Below are 7,603 nucleotides of genomic sequence, written 5' to 3'. Positions count from 1 at the left end.
TTTGTTGTTGTAATTATAATTGCCAATTCTAGGGCTCCCTGCCACCAGTGGCAGAGAAGACGGTGATATACCATGGATGTTAGAATGAACACGTGTGTACGCTTCAGGAAATCTTGAAGTCTAAGGTTGGCACTGGACACAAGCCCACGAGAGAGAGAGAGAGAGAGAGAGAGAGAGAGAGAAGGATAACAGCTCCCATCATCACAGGGTCACAGGCTTGACTGACAGGAGCTTGACGGATCCCCCTGAGACCTCTGGTAAGCAGCAGCATCTTCACCTACAGCCAAGGAATGGGAGACAAGTGGTAAAGAGATGGAGGGGCATCTCCTGTCCTCTTTGTCAAGGATCAAGACCTCTCCCTACCCCACCGCCCCTTCGGTGGCATTAGCAGGTTATGTCACCTGCCCCACTGAGAGCCTGCTGTGGGTCAAGGGAAGCTGCCTAGCTGGGGGGGGGGGGAGTGGATGGCTGACCAAGCTACCCCCTCACAGTATTCAATCCCTGAATCCCAGGGATAGGTTCAGAGAGTCCACACTGACCCAAGTCAGCCAGGAAAAAGGAGTATCTGGAGCAGCTGCTGGCTCACTGGGAACGGAGAGCCCGGAAAACAGAAAAATGACAGAGGGGTAGCGGGCCTTCAGAGGTTCGGCTTCCTGATGAAGAACCTCACAAAGTAGGGGTGAGAGATCAATAGGTTCAGTGAGGGGGGGGGCTTTCAGCAACCCAGTTTTGGGTAAGCCCACCAGCTTTCTTTTTCCTCTATTTTCCCCAAGACACCTTGTGTTCTTTCTGACCTCAAGTGAGGTGGGAGGGCTAATCACGTTGCTCAATTGTGACTCTTTATCATTAGGCCCAGGAAGGCCTCAGAGGGGCTGAACACAGTGTGTAAGCTGCTGCCCCCCTCCCCAGCGGGAGGCTATGCCCCTCACTTCCTGGTGCTCAGGAGCTTCCACAGGGTTCTACCTCTAGATAAAGAGCTGTAGGCGATCGGTGCCTGCTGAGAGACGGAAGAGCAGTTTCCTCCAGTGCAGCGCCCACAGAGGTGCTATCCAGTCCGGGGTGGTCAGTCCTGAACACGTGTTCATGTGGGGAACACTAAATGGACACCGTAGGTTGTATGTTCATATAACAGTAACAAAGACAGCATCAATTTGGAACTTGAAGAGGGACACGCAAAGGATTTCGGGGGCTCAGGGAGGTGTAGATGCAGCATTCATGTGAAGGTCTCAATAAAATAATAGAACTTGGATACATCTATGTTAAAAATTAAGAACATGAGAAAATACCATTATTGTATTCCAGATCCTGGAGATCTATTAGCTATCTCCTGTCCAGTCCACCTTCAGGTTTCCCCCTTTGTCTTGACCATCTTTCTGCTGTTGCCTTTTCCAAATCAGACTCCAATTATTCTCCTTCTCTTGCATATGGCTTAGCTGTCCCCAGGGCCCCCCACAACTATCTTAACCTCCATCAGCATCCCCTCTACTTCTCACCCCAGCCCGTCTATAAACTATGTAAACAGACCCATTTCCCTGCAGATGCTCAGCCCCTAGGCCCTGAAGGGTTGTATCCCCATACTGTTTCTTAGTACGTTCTTTCATCCCTTTGGGGGAGGATGACTGGGGGGCTGGGTCTCTATCAGGTTAAAACACTCTTTGGAGGAGGTTTTCCCTGGGGTGCTGTGTGTTTTCTATGGCTACTCACCTAGAAGCGTGGGACACTAGACAGTGCACTTTCATCAGTGTTAGCTCTGATCAAAGCCGAAAGCTTTTCCGCCTTCAGATGGCCTCACCTTTCACCCCGATGCTTCAGGACATGAATGGCTGTGGCTTAGGTCCCTGATGCCAATAGGGCTTGCAAAAAGTGGGGAGCCAGAGAGTTCTGATTCAAACAATTACCTGCTATGGTTATTCAATAAAGATAAAATGAACTTCAATTATTTGATTACTTTGATATATAGTCTACCCAATAAGGGCAGAATAAATATTTCTACTTGATATTTTTCATTTACCTTCTCTCAGAACATTGACCTTTCAACCTTAAACAAGAAAACACAATAAGAATTCACTGTCATATAAAACATTAAAACTGCCAGGCGGTGGGGCAGTGGCGGCGCACACCTTTAATCCCCGCACTCAGGAGGCAGAGGGAGGCGGATCTTTTGAGTTCAAGGCCAGCCTGGTCTACAGAGCTAGTTCCAGGATTGGTGCCATAGCTGCTGAGAAACCCTGTCTTGAAAAACAAAACAAAACAAACAAACAAACAATAAAAACTGGAGGTCTGAGGAGATGACAGCCCAGTCAGTAAGTGCTTGTAGAGCAAGCTTGTTCAACTTGTTGAGGACCCAAGTTCAGATCTTCAATACCAAGGTAAAAGGTCCTGTTTGTCCATGTACACCTGTAATCTCAGTGCAGGGGAGGCAACAGGAGGATCCCTCGGCTCGTGGCCAGTCAATGGGTCTGAACCAGAGAGCCCCGGGTTTAATGAAAGACCCCACTTCAAAAACTAAGGCAGAAAACAATAAAGACACATGAAGCTAAATTCTAGCCTCCATATGCAGGTGTATGCACACATGCACATACATGCATACATATACATGACATACACACACTGCATATGAAACAAGCTAAAAATAAAATGTATTAAAACTATGCTTCAACATATGTTGATCATTATTGATTATGATGTACAAGTCATCTTATCTTTGGCCATCGAAAAGGTAGGCCTTTCAGTTGGACTCTGTGTTCCTTCTCCTAGGTCTGGTTTTGTGGTAACTTCCATGCCCTCTGGATGTGAGCTATCCCAGACTTATCTTGTATAGATTCTGCGACAGGCCCTATTTCCCCTGGTGGCTTGAGGAAGAGAAGTCCCTTGTGGTCAGGAAGGGGACGAGAAACGTACACCAGTCACCAGAGCCTTGCTTGTGTAGGGAGGCAGATGCTGCAAGGGGCTCGACTATGCTCAACAGTTTGGCCTCTGGCTGGCCCTGCCGGAAAGGATCGTGGAGAAGAGCCCAGAAAAACCAAACCCAGCTGTCTCCGAATCCTTCCCGCAGAGGCGGGGGCCAAGAGCTGACAGGTGTGAGGCGGGGTGTTTTCCTAGACACCCGCTTCCTCTGCTCATGGAGCTGGGAGTGGGACAGTGCACGGGGGTTTCCTCCTTACACAGGGACCAGCGCTGCTAGTGTTCAGTGAGTAACTGGGCAGAAGGAGGAGACAGGCGACTTGGGGCTTTGGCAGGGCCTTTGTGAACACTTTTTTCTTTAAAGTTCATGGTGACTCTAGAAGGTAGGTTCTATTTCTGTCCTCTGAGTACAGATACGGAAGCCCAGATGCTGTCATGTGGCTCAAATCAGCACACAATTCGGTAGAGAGGCCACAATGAGACGTTACGTCTCTTGAGCGGCACCGCCTTTGTTCTTTGGAAGGCCATCAGCACTCCACATCTGGGGAGGGCGGTATTTCTACATTATCGCCACTCTGAGCAAGTCACTGAGTTCACTAAATGCCACGCCAACGTCTTGTCTTCCTTTCTGAATCACTCCTGATTTTGTCTATAGAACAATGCAGCGAAAAGACGGCATTCCCAGCCTCTTGTGCGGGAGATGGGGAGAAAGGATGAAGGGCAGCTGTTGGATTGGGCTTCTGCACAAGCCCCATCGAAGGGGATAGACAGCTGCAAGGTACCCCATCGCCCTCCTGCCATTCCGAGCTTCCTGCATAGCCTGTGATTGTGAAGACCAGCGCTCCCGTGTCGTTTTGGACCCAGCCTTGAAAATGAAAGCCTGACTTTAAAGATAAGGGAACAGAGGCCTAGGAGGAGGCTGGGTCCCTGGCGACTGCCGGAATTGCCATGCCAGCTGCAATCGCTTTTCTCTGAATTTCATTTATGAGAAAGAGAAACAGACCTCTGTCTCATTTGAGCCATTTATTAGGGTACTTTGCTGCAGGGTTATAGATAAGAATCAGACGCTGAAGGGTTTGGCAGGCGGACTGCTGGCTAGCCTGCGCGGAGCTCTGGTTGGATCCCCAGCACCACAGAAAGCAGAGCTTTGGAGGTGGAGAGAGGAAGTTCACAAGTTGAAGGTCATCTTGTACTTTGTAGAGAGTTTGAGGCCAGCCTGGGACACGAGAAGTCTCGCCTGGGGCAAGGGGAGGAGAAAAGGAAAAAGCAAGAACAAGAGAGAATCTAGACCCTTGGCGATCCCTTAGCTCACAGGCTTCCAGCCTTGCTTCCTGGCAAAATTCCCCCTTACATGAAAAAGATTGTGTGGAGTCCTCCTTATCATCTTGAAATAAAATTACAGTATACCCAAATCCACACGCAAATGTCCCTCAACTTAAAATGGGGTTACATTTTGATAAATCCACCATACCCAGAAAATTCCATAGGTGGAAAATGCATTTAACATACCCAGCGTAAGGAACATCACGGCACCCAGCACACTGTGAAATAGTTCACTCTCGGGGTGGGTGGGCTGCGGCTCCCTGCTGCTCCCAGAACAGCAGGAGACCTCCACACCACTTCCTGTCTAGCTACAGAAAGAACCAAAATGCAAAATTTGCAATGTTGTTTCTGTTGAATAGGTGTCACTTTTGCACCAGTGTCAAAAACCCCAGGTCTTGGGCAGGAAAGATGGCTTAGAGGTTAAGAGCACAGGCTGCTCTTCCAGAGGTCCTGAGTTCAATTCCCAGCAACCACATAGTGGCTCACAACCATCTGTAATGAGATCTGGTGCCCTCTTCTGGCAGGCAGGCATACATACAGAACACTGTGAATATAATAAATAAATAAGTCTTAAACCCCCAAATCTTGTCAGGAGTGGTAGTGCACGTCCTAACACCCAGAAGACTGAAGCAAGAGGGTCACAGTTCAAGGTCATCAGGGATGACTTAGTGAATTCGAGGTTAGTCTGGGCTGTAGAGTAAGTCTGAGCTCAACTTGAACTATATACTAAGTTTCAAACCAAACTGTGTTACACAGTGAGACCTTATCTCAAAACTAACAACAATTAAAAAGATAGATCATGATATTGTTAAGCCAGGGCACATCTGAAATACATAACTGTACCCACCATACAGGAGAAATACAAAAGAGTGTCTTGTACTGATGTGTTGTTCTTCAGTATGTGAGTGGTTGGGTACAGCTGGACTAGCTGCCCAAGTGTGGCGGTCAGATACCAATCCTCATAGGCAGACTCACCTCATGTAGGGCTCGGCCAGTTCAAGGGTGAGCTATTTTTCAATCAGATATAGACCTGGTACTGCCATAGGTTTTGTGACTTTCTGAAATGGCAGATGTCCCTCGAGAAACTTCCAATCTAATAAGACAAACGCCTTACGTATTAGAAACTCACAGAAATATCTTGCGTTTATAGAGAGTGGCAAGACCAAGTGTTCCATCCAGGTGGGTTTCTTAGGGGACACTAAAAACTCCTGCTGGGCACAAGGCAGGACAGCACTGCTGTGTCCTTGCTGAATTCCCCTGCAGAACAAGCTCAACAAGAGGTGTGCCTTCTCCTTCCGGACACCTTTTGACCTGGATCCCAGCAGTGGCTCCAGGATCTTCTCATCATCCCCATCTGTGGGATGAGAAAGACGGTGACCCTGGGAAATTGCTGGTGCGTAAACAGCTGTGTTTTGCGATGCTTAACAACTTGAATCCCAGATCTCTAAAAAGGCCTAGCACAGAGTAAGGACCATCGTCATTAACACGATGTCTGTTTTTATCCTGAAACACGCAGCCGATGCTACCCACTGCTAAACAACGCACAGATACTGTCAAATTACAGCCTAATGGAGCTTTGCTGGGGGAAGATGCCTGACTTTGAGGCATATGTGCACCAGCAACTGCTCAGCCGAGACATGGTATGGGGGGGACAGACTCCACATGAAGTCATGCAGTCAGCTCTTAATTCAGGGCCCCAGGAGCACAGGCTTGAGAGGAAGCAGCAAGCGCAACAACCGTACCGTTTCTCTCAAAGTTCTGACAGCCCCACCCTTATCTGTCTTCCTTTTTTTTCTTCTTTTCTTTGTTTCTTCCTTCCATCTGTTCTTTCTTTTTAAAATAGGATTCCTCTGTGTTACTCTGCTGTCCTGGAACTCTGCAGACCAGGCTGACCTCAAAATCAGAGACTGGCCTGCCCCTGCTGGGATTAAAGGCGTGTGCTACCACACCCAATCCATCCTCCACTTTCAGCGTGGCCTTGGCCCTGCAGAAGTTTCTGCAGGTGAATTTATACATCGTGGTTTTACTCCCCTATCCATAGACACCAAATGAGTACGCAATTAACTGACTTAAATAGTTTCCATTGTTTTCATATATACTTTTCATTTTCCAATCAAGAAAAATGCTTTCTTTACCCAGTTCTCTCCTTTCCGAAGCCAGTTTTGTCTTGTTTCTCAAAACAACAAAGATGGAGGCCAGAAGGTCTCTAAGCATGTAAAGATGGTTTGGTGTTTGGAGGAAGCTGCCTCCAGCTCTTTCCTTCACCTGCGACCACAAAAGGGCGCAGTACTTGACAGTCTTTCCTCTGTGCATCAGGCCTTTGCTTATCAAGTTTTATACTCCGAACAGCCTTGTGTGTTATGTTCCATCATCTAGTTTATAGTTTTTGGGAAAAAAGAATATAACTTACTCAAGTCTCCAGAGTGCCTGACAGACTCTTGGTTTGAAGGCCTGTTGGGATTGGAAAATCATGTGATCCTCTCGGATGACCTATTGGTAGGTCATTGGTTGTTTGAATGACTTTGTCCCCCTCCTCGTTTCACTTAGGGCACAGGAGTGCACTGCCTTATTGAATATTGTAGTTTGTGGGTGCCGTGGGCCGGACTTCCTGTTCTTGGTATCTGTCTCATTTCCCAAATATGGAACTCCAGGAGCACAATGTAAATCTGGACTCTGCCTCAAGGCCTTTCTAGATTAGCTCACTGGCCAGAGCCAGCTCTCTCTGGGGTATAGTGAGGCTCTCTCCTGGATATAGGCGGCTCTCCCCGGGGTAGTGTGGCTCTCTCCAGAATATAGGGTGGCTCTCTCCTAGGGTATAGTGTGGCTGTCTCTGGGGTATAGGGCAACTCTCTCCAGGGGTACAGGGTGGCTCTTTTTGGAGTACTCTCCCAGGTATAGAACAGCTCTTTTGGGGGTTTAGTAAGAGCACAGGTCTTTCACCATGTGCACGGCAGAGCTAAGGAAGAAGTTCCAAGCACAGGCTAGCTCTTCCAGGACCTGTCTAATTCAGCAGACACCTGCTGAATATAGAGGAATAAATAAGAAAGTTGATGATGGTATCCCATACTTCCCCAGGCCGTGAACAGTCTCAATGAGTGATAGATAAGGGAGGGGCTTGGGTAGCTACTGAAGGCCTGGGTTCTTCTCTGTCCCACCTACTTTAAACTGAAACCCCCAGGGAACGAAGAGGAAATTGCACCAATAAACACAATATTACTTTAAATCCTTGGTTTCCTTAGTGGCTGGCAGTGTATTGAACTAACGCTGCTCAAGTCAGTGTAAAACACCATCCCAAGAAAGAGGAAGGGGCTTAGAGGGAGATGAAGAGGGTACTTTCTGAGTTGCAATTAGATAAGAATTAAATTGCCTTTAAAGA

This window comes from Microtus oregoni, unplaced genomic scaffold (assembly GCF_018167655.1).
Source record: "Microtus oregoni isolate MIOR12 unplaced genomic scaffold, Mior012 000028F_ref0000031, whole genome shotgun sequence".
NCBI lineage: Eukaryota > Metazoa > Chordata > Mammalia > Rodentia > Cricetidae > Microtus > Microtus oregoni.
Note: the sequence above shows the minus strand (reverse complement) of the source record.